Source organism: Adiantum capillus-veneris, chromosome 25 (assembly GCF_014529385.1).
Source record: "Adiantum capillus-veneris isolate H3 chromosome 25, ASM1452938v2, whole genome shotgun sequence".
In the NCBI taxonomy this organism is placed as follows: domain Eukaryota; kingdom Viridiplantae; phylum Streptophyta; class Polypodiopsida; order Polypodiales; family Pteridaceae; genus Adiantum; species Adiantum capillus-veneris.
This window is the reverse complement of record NC_140955.1, coordinates 24,369,654-24,382,941: the sequence shown is the minus strand read 5'-3', so window position 1 is coordinate 24,382,941 and position 13,288 is coordinate 24,369,654. Positions and strand designations below refer to the sequence as shown.

At 38.8% G+C, this 13,288-nt stretch overlaps 2 pseudogenes; both read left to right on the top strand.

Moving 5' to 3' along the window:
• The first annotated feature begins 2,780 nt into the window (after positions 1-2,780).
• LOC147424581 (uncharacterized) lies at positions 2,781-5,402 on the top strand (annotated as a pseudogene).
• Positions 5,403-6,017: 615 nt separating this feature from the next.
• LOC147424580 (uncharacterized) lies at positions 6,018-12,278 on the top strand (annotated as a pseudogene).
• Positions 12,279-13,288: the final 1,010 nt, after the last annotated feature.

Genomic DNA, 13,288 nt, shown 5'->3' with positions numbered 1-13,288 from the left:
CTCTTGTCTCGCAAGGGAGCTCTATTCATTTCAGGGGTTTGAAAACCCATCTCAGACATTGAAGAGTGTGTCAAGTCAATGAGGGATTTGGAAGCTGACTTTGTTGATGATCGGCCCAAAAATCGCTTTGCGAGATCATCGATCCCAGGACCTGTAAGCAGACCTTACACCTTTTAGATAAGCATTGTATTTGACGCTTTGTAGCACTGCCATTGCCATGTCTGCACCAACTACCTCATACAAGCTAATTTTCTCTTTGTAACCAATAGATGCACGCATGCTTGCATGCTTAACCTCAGACAAGTTTGTTGTGGGCACAAAAATTCCAGAACATCCTGTGTTACAAATCTCCCTCCCCAATGTTGTACTCTTACATCCCACCAAGCCATCCAAGTCTCTAAACAAGCCATCTTTCCATCGACAACATGCCCTGCCTTCCAAAATTGGCGTAGATCTTCTTTACAAATGTCTGCTTGATTCTCAGATGGTGCACTCCGCCATTTTCGGCACAAGATTTTGTGATCCTCTTGTGAAGATGGACGGATACACTTCACTGCATGTCGAATCATGGACTGCTCCCAATGAAAGCCACATGATCATTCTTTGGAAGGTATTTTTGTTTTTGCCCCACCAAAGTAAACAGTCCGAACAACAACCCAATTTGCATTTGCTTCATCTGCCATAAACCCTTTGAATTCTTGCTTTTCATACCCTTGATCTTGCACCACTTTATTTAACATTTTCCAAAACTCTATTTGAGAAAATTTATTTTCAACAGTGAATTCACAGGTGGAAATTGTCATTAATTCATGCACAAATGGGTTGTAGACATGAGCAGAAATTGTTGGCCACCCTTGAACACGGTGCACATGATCAAAGTGAACCCACATTTTCTCTAAAGTTCCTCCTGGATGCATCTTATTCACCAAGTCAACTCCACTACCTGGACCTATGATCGACATTTTGAACACATGTGGCCGCTCTGAACCTCCAAGCTGTCCAAGAAAAAGTACACTATGAACGAAATGATACCTACACCTACTCTTGAGGTCTAGGATAGCTTCCAAACCTTTTGCACTGAAATGCTTTGACCTCTTGGAAATCTCTAAGCTCTTCTCTATTCTTCGCTTGTTAGATAGAGGAGTAATGGTATCAAGAAATTCTGAAAACTCTCCATCTTCAATAGTGTCATTTTTTCCAGTAGTTTCCATCACTAGCTTATCTATTATCACGTCTTGGGTAGCAACACGTTCTAATTGCTTGGCAGTTGTGAAAGGATCTTGGTTTGCTTTAGTTTGCAGAAGCGAATCTATCATTTGCTCAGCAGACCTATTCTTTCCCTGAACACAAGGGTGCTTATGCTCTCCCATATGAATAGCACATCGAGTAACTCTTTGCTTATCTTTTGGCAAACAATAATAAATAATAGCAGGACATGTTGCAACACAAAAAGGCATTTGACTGCAATGGACACAAACCACTGTCCCCAGCTCAGGTGTCAATATTCCAATGGAAATAACTTTAGAGAGACGACCAATCCATTGTGATTCATTATGAACTCTTGCTCGCAAATAGAAAGTACATGCATCATTGACACAACGGAGATGACCTAAACACCTACTGAAGCGAATGCCACCAAGAAAGCAATCACTACTACAAGTGACATATTCTGTCCACAAATGACAATCATGACGCTGCTCCATGCCAACCATTGTATTGTCGTTGCTTGTTGGTGGCAATTCAAATGCAACATATCCATCGTATTGAGCAGGAATCTCCTTACATTTAACAATTTCATTAGTCTTCTTCAAAGCAGAATGAAGATTGTTTTTATTGGGCATTGATCGAATTATATCCATGACACTGGTTTGATTCTTTGTGACATCACTTGAACCAATATCCAGAACTATTGGAGAAGCTTCACTTCCCGGGGAGCCTTGATGTTCATGAGTGTTTGTTATTTGAACTTTAAAAAATTGGCACACTTCATGATCCAGTAAAAAGACCTCTTCACCAGAACCTGACCTCGAGGATTCCATTTTTACATGTTCCCCATTCAATGTTAATGGGTGCAGAGTAAACGAATTGGTAAACAAGCCAAAACCTTCTCTCACTGACTGCAAAGGTAATTCATGGAATCTGTTTTCAAGAAGTAACAAAAGTTTCTTACCACGAACTGGACCATAGATAGTAGACGACCCATTGTAGCTGCAATCCACTAGAATGACAAAACAGCTTTCAAATATGACGATTCCCTTTTTAAAAAATCTAAATATGTTTTTTAATGTTTACAAAAATAAATAAAAATGATTTAATATAAACTTTAAATTTTTTTGCAACAAAAGCGTTTCATGATTCTCGTTTCATGATTCTCATGCAAATGATTATTCCATATCCTGCTGCCATAAATACAGAATCGCACGTTGCAAATGATTATTCCATATCCTGCCCGCAATTCAAGACACATTAGTGACGATTTTCTTTTCAATATATTTAAAAATATATATATACAATTAGATTTAATATAAACTTTTAAAAAATCAGCAGCGTGAACATTTAATGATTGAAAATTATTAAAAATTAAAATCATGAATGCACCAACAAACGTCGTTCAAGACAAATAACTACTCCACCAACTCAAAATCACTACTCCACTCTTCTGGTTTATTCTAACAAATGCCTTACCCCATTCAAGATCTCTGGCTTTCTTGGGAGATCTTGATGTGAGCGCACATTAACATGCAGTTCTGGAAGTAACTCTCAAATCTGCAGCAGAGCGCATGCACATTAACGTGTGGTCTTTGGGAGCAGTTGTCACAACAACTCTCAAAGAAAGACCTTGAATCCGTTAAGCTCTCAAAAACAAAAAGCTAAGCAAAGCGCACGTTAACGTGCAGTCTTTGGGCGCAAAGTGGTGCAGTTCTCGATCGGAGCAGCTTTCAAAAAACAAAAGCTAAGTTGTGTACACATTAACGTGGGGTCTTTGGGAGCAGGTCTTTGGGCTCAAAAAACCAAAGCTTAGCTGAGCAGTGAGCGCACGTTAGTGCGATCTTTGGGAGCAGAGTACCACACAGGCTCAAATCGGCGCAGTACTCAGCAGCTCTCAAATCGGTGCAGTGAGCTCAAATCAGCGCACGTGCAAATCACGGCAGGTCTCGGCAGCGGCAGGACTCAGCAAATCTTGGCAGCTGCAGGATTGGGCAAATCGCGGCAGGACTGAGAAAATCTCGAGACTCGGCAGCGGCGGCAGCAGGACTCAGCAAATCGCGGCAGGTCTCGGCAGGTCTTTGGCAAATCTCGGCAGGACTGAGCAAAGCTCGATAACTAGCATGGGTGTGTGAGTTTTTTACTTACTTTGATTAGAGCCTTTGTATGTACTTGACATTACTGAGACATCCTCACCGTGAGCACCATGAGCACCATGACCCTTAATGCACTCGTCAAGACAGCTAGAATGTGTGAAGATTTCTCTATCATGGTTTTCAAGGATTTATCTGTGATGTCTTCTTTATTTGGTTAATGAGGTACTTACCTCATCCTATCTTTTCTTGTATATAGGCCCGCAGTATATAAATGCATGAATAATCAACTAAGAGCATTCATGGTGAGCGTGCGATCTCTTGAGGCTTTCAAAATATGGTTATGAGTCTGAGTTGCACATGCAGGCGAGAAAGCACCTGCGAAGTCTGAGCGTTAGAGCATCTGTCATCCAAGTATCGACGCAAAGCTTGCATCTCCATGCCAACATCACCAAAAAATCGGAGAGGAGCAATGGCGGGACGTAAAGGACGCCCTCCTGTTAGGTACATTTTCTCACCATTTTTTTGATGTCATTATTATACATGAGGTGCCCGTCGATGTGCATGCCTAAAAGCAAATTGTATAAAAAATAATGTATATATTTTTACAAAAGCAAATTGCTTCTAGAACTACCCATTGAGGAGAATGTTTGTAGCTTGCTAAATTTTATTTAGTGTCTAAACACCTGCATGTTAAAGTGCATGTTTAAAAGACAGTGTTTGATGTTTATATATCAAAATAGATGTATATATTAATGTGCTAAATAAAAAACTTACCCCCAATAGAAAATTGCTTTTAGACCTGCCTATGACAGAGAAACGATGTCATTGAAAACCATGACAGAGAAATCTTCATGGTTAGAGAATCAACGTGAATGCCTAGAGACGATGTTTACATATGAAAAAAAGCTTTCAAATCATCCAAGCTTGCTAAATTTCAGATTAATTAAAATGTCAATTAGTGTCTAAAAACCTGCATGTTAACATGCATGTTTAGAGAAAAGTGATTATTGTTTCAAAAGAGATTAGTTTTGTTTTTTCTATTCAATATTAAGAAACCCTATGGGAGGTGTCCATTGGATTATTATATTTTTTGAAATTTTGTTCCACATTCAAAGGAGGTGTTGTCCAAATATTTTCAAAGATTGATTGTGTATTTTATTGAAGGGCAACTTAAAGACCTGCATGTCAACGTGCATGTTTAAAACCAATGTTTCATTAGAGAAGCAGTATATATTGTTGTATTTCTAGAATTTGTTTTTATGCACAAAAGAGGTTCTAGTCATACATGTTACATGTTAGCGTGCATCTTTACAAGCAATGTTTTGTTGGAGATAGTATTTATTTTTTGTCTTCAATCTTTATTTTTTGTCTCCTCCAATGGACTATGTAAAGATTTTGCTCTATGTAAAGATTAAATTCTGTTTGAAACATTGATTATAGACATGCATGTTAACGTTCATGTTTAAAGGCAATGTTTTCATTGTTAACCTTCATGTTTAGAGGCAAGTTTTCATTGCTTATAGACATGAATGTTAAAGTTCATGTTTAGAGGCAATGTACAAATTTTTTCATATGTTGATTGTGTATTTTATTTGTAGTCCATCTCGTGGAAGATTAAAGAAAAGTCTACGTAATGAAAAGTCTACACAACCACTTGAAAGTAGTGAACAGGTGTCATCAGTGTCAGTAACAGAAATGTCAGATTGTCATGGCATTGAAGAGGAAGAGATTCACTCTGTGGATGTTGGCCAAGGGTCTATGCATGAAATTGATGACACATTGGCTCCTGAAGAAAACAAACTTCAAATTCCCTTGGGAAATGCGAGATGAGGTAACTGCAGCTGCAGAGATTGATGAGGAGCAAAATATTTTTATGCATAGAGGCGCCGATGTACTTCAGACCACACGTATGTTCAGTTGCTTCGACTGTCCTCCTATACCATTGTGTAGGTTGATTCCATATGCTAGAGTCAAAAGTTTAAGAGATGATTTAGGTGGATTAAAAACGGCTTTTGCAAGGGAAGGATATATGCAAGAAAAGGGAGCTTTCATTGTTTCACTTTGGACATTTAAGAGATAGCACACCATTGCTACAGGTAAGTTGAAGCTTCTTAAATTTGTTAAGTGAATTTCTATTTTAAAAATTCTTTTTGAATTCACTAATTTTGGTTTCTTGTTTTGAAGATGACATCAAGGAAAAGTGGGATCCTCTTTGGATAGAAATCAATGAGGAGTATGAGTTGGAGCTCAAAAGCCAACCAAGGTTTTCGCTGATCTGTCAAGGTTTTATGTTTGGGAGGGAAACCATCGCACACTTGCATGGACTGAAGCTATCAAAGAGAAGTTTTCCACCTCAAAGCAGAGACATTGTAGGGTCCTTTGTACTATCATAGATCCCACCAAGGTTCCTGAGATTGCATTGCTAAGTAGCTTGCAACGAATGAATGTGTGAGTATCTACTAAAGCATATATCTTGTTGGTGAATACTTTATTGTGGAAACAAATCAATATGGGTTTTTGCAGTATGAACATGCATTCTTTGGTGGCCACTCACATACAGGATGAGATTGTGAACACCAATCACATATGTGCGGCTGAACATGAAAGCTACCTAAAAACTCTCCCCGACAAAGACCAAAAACTAATTGCACCTGTGCGAAGAAAGTATGCTAAAGGTGCAGAACCTTGGTATCCACTCACACGACGCTACTTGGCATGCTAGTTTATGACGTGAGTTTTGTTTTTTTTTTTGCTTGAAAATTGTTTTTTAAGTCATTTGAATAACTCTTAGACAAATTGGTTTCTTTTTTAGATTCAAATAACTAAAGAGAAAGAGTTTAGATTGACTCAACTCAAGCAAGGAATGCTTGTAGAGGATGTGAAGAAGGAGGAGAAGAGCATTCATCGTGAGATAATACATAAATATCAAGAACGCATTGGAAAGGTACAATTCACCAAATAATCAAGAAATAGTTATTGTGTTGATTGTTGTTATGGATGTGAAGTGAAACTTCATGCTCTTTGTATTGTGTTGTAGCTCTTGAATATTTTGGATCCCAATCTTGGGACAGACTAGTTGGCAAAGATTATTTCACTCAAATGGGGACATGACATCTGGGCAACTTTAGAGAAGCTAAACTTGATTGCACTCCACGATGCCCCTATGTAGAATAGAATCCAATGGGTTTCATTACTCGAGTGATCACAAGGACTGCTTTTGGTTTGAAGAAGGGAGATAATTTGTTTCGACAGTGAGTATGATTTACTAGTTATTTAATGTTTGGCTTGCTTTCTCTAAGAAATAATATTTGTTGTGGTGTTTTTCTTTTTTTAAATTTGTAGTTGGCTGCGTAGAGAGGGCTACCTTGCTCGTGTCTATGAGAGAGCAACACAACTTGTTTTGGACAATTCAAATGTGCCAGGAGGGGCACCATTGCCACATGAATACACATTGGGGTTCTACTTTGATGAAATTAAGTTTGAAGCTAGGCCTTTTCTCTATCCTTTGGAGGTTTCTTTGGAGGCCAAAAGCAAAGATGTAGAGAAACAAGAACTCAAGAAAGTTGATACTTTTTGAATGGCAGCTCAACGATTGGCTTACAGGTTTGTAACAATTTTGATCTTGCTTTGTCTGTCACTATCGAGTCATGTGTTCAATGTTTTTGTTTCTTGTTAGGTTTTTGTCACTTTTGGTTTCAAAGAGGATCTTGCCAACTCTCCCATTTGTGGTGAGACAATGGGCACAGACAGCGTCAAAGGACACATATATGTGCCCCCCTCACATGCCCACTTTGACAACATGGGAGAGAGATACATGTCCATGGTGGTTAGATATGGTGCAGGGTCACATCCTTGAGAGAGAGAGAAAGAGCTTCGAGAAACCATGCTTAGGGATGCAGCAGCAGAGGCGAGACAACTACCACCTGCTACTTCAGAGGCGAGACAACCAGGTATGCCATTAGGAGAAATATGAACCTTGCATGGGCCTTGTAAGGAATCCTAATTTTTAGGGATTAAGGCTAATGGTGTGTAGGGTTAAGGGGACAAGGGCATTCAAGAAGCTAGTTTTGAGTAGGCTTTTCTAGCCTTTTTTTTAGACACATGTAGGATGTGGACCTAAGAGGTCACCTTCTCTCTCTAGCTTTTTGAAAGTGAAGGGAGTAAAGAGGTGTGGCCACATCATCAAAAACGTGGATCACTAAGTGCGGTGCGTTTTCCCTCGACGGGGAGGTGCTCGGTGCGAACAATACCTGAATTCAAAAATTTTGGATGGCTGATTTGCGCGCCCTTGTGGCCCCTCATGTTGAGGGTCCCTGGGGTCCTAAAATGACAAGTACAGGATTTTTTTGATGCATAGCCATGAGATAGAATTGGGCAAATTGATGTATTCATAACAAACTCCCCCCCCCCCACAATGGCAAATAGCTAAATATTGTATCATGCCATGCATAAAAATAAATCTTGTACTTGTCATTTTAGGGCCCCAGGGGCCCTCAACATGAGGGGCCACAAGGGCGCACAAATCAGCCATCCAAAATTTGGCCACAAGGGCGCACAAATCAGCCATCCAAAAATTTTGATGCATAGCCATGAGATAGAGTTGGGCAAATTGATGTATTCATAGCAAACTCCCCCCCCCCACAATGGCAAATAGCTAAACATTGTATCATGCCATGCATTAAAAAAAGCTTGTACTTGTCATTTTAGGGGCCCAGGGACCCTCAACAAGAGGGGCCACAAGGGCGCGCAAACTGGCCATCCAAAATGCTTGTTCTTGTCATTTTAGGGGCCCAGGGACCCTCAACAAGAGGGGCCACAAGGGCGCGCAAACTGGCCATCCAAAATTGCGCGCCCTTGTGGCCCCTCTTGTTGAGGGTCCCTGGGCCCCTAAAATGACAAGTATAAGCTTTTTTTAATGCATGTCCATGAGATAGAACTGGGCAGTTTAATGTGTTCATAGCAACCCCTCCCCCCCCCCCCCCAAATGGCAGATACCTAAACCTTGTATCATGCTTATCAACCATTTTTTACTTCCTTGTGTCCATCCCCTGTTCTTGGAAATATCTAGGTCCCTATTTGTGCCTGGATGGGCATTCTACGCGCCGTTGTGGTCCCTCTTGTTGAGGGTCTCTGGGGCTTCAAAATGACAAATAGGGGCTTTGTTTTAATGTATGGCCATGAGATAGAGTTGTAGTGTTTGATGTCCGGAGTATTCACTATGTCAAATTTTCCTATATCATGTCCGTTCACCACAATGGATTGAAAGTAGCCCTTATAGGCCTTACCTACACATGTTTCTGCAACTTTACAAGAATATAAATTCCCTTCTGTTGAACACATGTGCTATGTTACATATACTTTAGTGAACTCGCAAGGTCAAAGGCCTCACAAATTTTGTGCACTCAGAACATTTAGCACTAGAAATCAACCAAACAAGGAGCCAATTTTTACTTCCTTGTGTTCACCTCGTGTTCTTGGAAATGTTTTGGTTAAGCCATTTCTTTGGTATTTAAAACCACATGTGACCCCTATTGTTATAGTATCCGACCAAAGGTTTCTTGATTAGCAGTTATATAGGTTCGAGTGATACATATCTTCTATGTTAACAATGCATGTATCTATAATTTATGTTTACACTTTCTCTATCCAAATGAGCTACATAGTAAAAATCAAATCCGCAATTCAACAATTAAGTTCACAAGGTGATAGCTATTGGTATGATCTTTAACAATACCAAATAAATAGCTACCAATAGCAAATGAATAGGGATATTTAAGAAGGTTTGATACCAAAAACTTGTCAACACTACTCAAAAAGGTGGAAACTCAAAGGCTTTATAATATATATGATGAAACAAGAATCAATAATAATTCACCCCTATATATCTACACCTCCATCTGAAGTTGTCATTTCTCTAAGTCAAGCTTGGCATAGGAATAGTATGGAAACAATAACATTTTGGAAAGCAAGAATTTAGCTTTCTCAACTTTTGAAATGTTGCTATTGATATATATTCAACATCCCCAAATGAGGACATCTTGACAAAGGTTATGATCCACTTAATAAGAATAACCATTAGTGATTAAACTGAAATCAAAATATTGCATGAATTTCTTCATGGTGGAATGATTAAGACTTGAAACTTCAAACATCTTACAAACAAATCAGAATATCCAAAAAAATCAACAATATTTCTCAAATCTGTATGAAACTCCAGTAATCTAAATAAAATACTCTCACTCAGTGCGACACCATTTAACAAAAAGAAATATTTATATTGCATTTATAGAGGAATCCAGCCTCATAAAAATATTACAAATGGAGACAATGTTGTTGTTGTTAGGCTTCTCTTACAAGTATTTGTCTTTCTCATCTAGAGATTCATATACACGAGTATTTGTGTGTCTATGACACTAGGGAAGATAGTAGTACTATAGGGATGGCTTTTCTAAGAGCTCCTAGAGAGTACCTATTGGTTCAAGATTCTACAAAAATCCTACTATTCTTATCAAAATCTTTTAACACAGTAGTGAAAGGTTCCTCACGTAACAAAAATAGGGTGATTTCCATCTCTGCACATGGTTGCTTGCTCATGTCCTCTCAAAACAAGTTGACTCTGTAAGTAAACAACAGATTATGTGAGCACAAAGTTATAAAGTACAAAATGATATCATTCTAATAATCTAATGACAACTATACAAAGAATAAATTATAAGAAAAATCTTTGATGACTCTCCATAGATAACACAACTTACTTACATTGTGAGACTCAATCACATGCTACAAAACTATAGATGGCGCACCAAAGCCATCAACAAAATAGCTCCACCCAATGTTATGAGGTGTGAAGCCTAAACATTGAAAGCCATAAAGAGGTTAATTCCCTCCAGCATGATAAACTTAAAGATGGAGATGATCTTAAGCTCTGAATGTAAGCTACAAGGGTAGTTTTCTCACCATTCTATCTTTATGTTGGAGATGAATCCTTGCAATGCCCATGCACTATTCACACCTCCTGTTCTTGTGGTATGCAAGTCATGTGAGTTGATGCTTTTTCCACCTTCGGGAGTAGAGGTTTCCATGTAGTGCGAGTGAATGAAAGTAGAAGGAGGAGAATCTTGTTTCATGCTGTAATGGAGGTGAGAGAAGGGAGAGGAGCTAGCTTGGTGTGGAACTATGTGGTGGGCAAGGGGAAGAGATGGGGAAGAAGCTTGCTTGGTGCTACAATGGAGATGGGAGAAAGCTAGTAGAGAGATAATGTTGGACTATAGGGGGTGCATGTGGTTGTTGCAGCCATGGAGAGCTTGGAAAAGGGTTTGTAGAGAGAGAAAATCACTTTTAGCTATAGAATAGGTTTGGAAAGACTTTGGAGGGTGAAAAATGATGTTTTGAAATTTTTTGAAAAAAATTAATTTTTTGAAATTTTTTAATGTACGTTTTTTACTTTTGGAGGTCAAAAATACTTTTTTGACCATGAAATAGGTTAGGGGACCTTTTAAGGAGGGAAAACTTGAAATTCGAAATTTTTTGAAATTTTGAAATTTTTAGTGTATTTTTAAATCCGGGACAAAAAGTGGGGGAAAAAAGGTCAAAGTGGTCCCCCCCGCCCCCCCCTCCTTTCCCCTAGCCACCTCCTTTACCTTCTCACTAGGTAAGAGGCCATTAAGAGGTGTAAGGCTACCTTGTCCCCCTACTTTTTTGAGAGTATAGAGTGTGTCCACCACCCTCTTCCTATTGGCTGGCCTCTAATTAACCTTAATCCCAAAGGGCCCCTAGAGGGTTCATATTTTTCCTAATGCTTATGTCATTCTTTAACTTTTATGTTTTCATGCTATTGATTCTTGTAGGTTCAAAAACTATTGTATATGTCTTTTAAGGTGTCCATTTGTCTAGTGAGAGGATGGAGAGTGTGGTTGATACCACTATTGTGAAGGATGTTCTAGAGCATGGTAAGTGTCGGAATTTTTATTTTGTCGACTTTTATTAATACTTTGTGAAAAAGTTCACATATCATAAATATGTTGTCTCGCAGACTCCTCGGGCTTGATTGTTGTTAGGAGGAGCATACAATTTGTCTATGTTTTGGAGTCTCCTTTGCGTTACCCGATGCTTTCTGTTATTACACGATGTATTGCTATTGTTGGCGATTACATTTCTATCGCTGCAAACTATGGAGAGGGTACTCGCAATGCATCGTGGAATCTTGTGTATTAACATATGTCTCGAGTTCTCGCTCAAGCGGTGTGCCATACACTCGTGGGGGAAAGTCTGTTTCGTGGGCCGCAGATTTTGTCTTCTTGGATCTTCGTTTTGGTGGATTGCATATTGGTTCTTCTTCTCCATCTCGTTGGGATATTTGCACTGAGGAGCATTTACGATCTGCTATCCATTTGACTTTTTCTACACTTGCAAATTTTGGATGGCTGCTCATTATGGCTTCTACTGCAGGTATTTGTGTTGTGTTTGATTACTTGCATTAATATTATTTCATAATATCGGTAGTTTTTTCTTACAAGAACCTGTGAATAGGAGAGGTTATTGGATGGGTGGAGAGGTTCTGTCGTGCTTCAGAGATGGTGGTACATCGTCGCATTATAGTGCTCCATCATAGTTCATATGGATATGTTGAGAGTTTATCTGGTCGAATTCAAGTATTGTTTTCACTTCAGTATTGTATAGTTTTGTTGAGGCTCTTTCTTCAATGTTGTGGTTTTGTAATTTGATTTGCATTGCCAGTGCTCTATGCTACATCTCCGGATTTGTTTGGAGCTTGGGTGTGGTACATCTCCTGTTTTGGCTGCATGCTTATCATCTGAACGAGCATGTGTTGCGCTTGACACCGATGAGTCTCTTATTAGAGACTATGTGGTTCCCTTGCTTTGCCCTAAAAAGCGAAGCCGAGAGGAGGCATCTACCTCTCTAGATGTTGAGGATGAGGGTGACATGCCATCACATGTCAACCCTTATGATGACTAGTGAGACTTCGCTCCTACTATGACATTGACATTACTTTTGTGTTTTTTATCTTTATGTTGTGTTTCACTTTTTGGCATTTATGTATCTTGCGTAATGTTATTAGATCCATAGATTAAATTTTGATCACATGCATAATAACTACATATACTTTTTTTTGTTTGTGGAAGTGCATTGCCGATTTATACAGAGGCAGCGGCTCACATAATGGCGAAGGAATTGAGATACGACTTTCGTATCTGTGAAACGTGTCATAAATGCAATGTTTTCATGATGACGAATGCGACTCTTCATAGAGTTTAAGAATTATTAGCGAGTGCTTATGATGTAGAGTTTAAGTATTACCAAATGGACATATCATTCCTTCTATGATTTTGGAAGTGAATATTTTGAAATCCTCATGTGAGGTGTCCATTGGACCATGGTTAGTTTGAAATTTTCTTCATTTTACAAAGGAAGCTTTGTCCAATTTTTTTAATGAAAGGCTCTTGTATTAATGATTTGACAACATAATTTGTATTATGGATAATACATAACTTTGTGAATTGATGAGACGAATGCGACTCCTTCAAGAATCTAGAGAATTATTGGCAAATGTTTGTGACGTAGGGTTTAGTTATTAACAAATAAGATAGTGTTTGTGAAAATGTAGCTTGTTGAGTTCATTTTCTTGTATTATGATTCACTTCCCTATTTTGTTTGCTCTGTGTTTTTGGTCTTTATGTTATGTTTCACTTTTTGGCATTTATGTATCTTGGGAAAGAATTATGTTTAATGTTATTAATGAGATCCATACATTGAATTTTGAGTGCACGCATATTGACTACATTCACGTTTGCTTGTTTGTGGAAGTGCATTGCCGATCTATGTAGAGGCAGCGGCTCAAAGGATGGCGAAGCAATTGCGATACGACTTTCATATCTGTGAAACGCGTCATAAACGCAATGTTTTCATTAATGACGGATGGGACTCTTCATAGAGTCTAGAATTATTATCGAGTGCTTATGATCTAG